Source organism: Amborella trichopoda, chromosome 2 (genome assembly GCF_054954075.1).
Source record: "Amborella trichopoda isolate Santa Cruz 75 chromosome 2, AtrichopodaSantaCruz75HAP2 v2.0, whole genome shotgun sequence".
Lineage (NCBI taxonomy): Eukaryota > Viridiplantae > Streptophyta > Magnoliopsida > Amborellales > Amborellaceae > Amborella > Amborella trichopoda.
In genome coordinates, this window is record NC_142337.1 from 52,387,658 (window position 1) to 52,388,627 (window position 970).

A 970-nucleotide genomic window follows, 5' to 3' on the forward strand; every position below is an offset into this window, starting at 1 on the left:
GAAAACCAGAGAGAGGGGAGAAGATGAAGATGAAAAAGAAGAAGGGAGAGGAAGAAGAAGAAGACTTAAACTCAAAGAATTTTTTTTAAGAAAGTGAATAACAAAGAAATCCCATCCATCCAGAAGGATTAGGCAACCCCAAGACTTTCCAAAACAAGAAAAAACGATTTTGGGGGTCTGTGGCCAGGGCGACACAGGCTGTGTCACCCAGATCTGTAACCAGTTTTGGCGACACAAGGCATGTCACTCAGGCGACACTACTAGTGTCGCACAAAAATTATGGACAAAAACATATCTACTCCAATTCCAAAGTTTTCCAGGGGTCGAAATTGGTTTTGTTATAAATTTTTCTTGTGAAAAAACTGCTTTCAGACATTTAATTAATTTTCAAAAGTTTTCAGATACTCCCTAGTTACTCTCAAGTGGCATGAGTTTAAACTGCCGATCAAAACCACAATTTAGAAAATATCAAACTCGTACGATGTAAAAGAGTCGAGACAATAAAACATCTAACCCCGTATGACGTTAAAGGTCGGGTGTATTAAGGAAATGTCTAGCTCAAGGGTCGGGTATATCTGTCCATCACTGAATAACGTGAAACTACTAAGAGGGCTCTATGGTTGCAGAAGCTAAATTGCTAACTAAAATCTTGTTTTTCAAAATATCTTTCTCTTTTGGAAATGATTCACTTTATGTCTTGTGTTATCAAAAACCTTAATTCCTTTGTTAAAATTGTAACATGTCCAAAGCTCCTGATTCTATTTCAAAACTCTCCCTATTTTCAAAATTTCTAAAACATCTTTTAACACAAAGGACTTGGACACCCATATATGAGCATTACGGCGTTGCCGCCTCATCTCTCTCTTCAGAATTGACTAAGAAAATATTTTCCTAAACAAGTAAAACAATAGAAGACCTTCAGAAACCCTAAGGGAATCAACGAAAATGTCAAGTTCAAGAATTTAAAAGT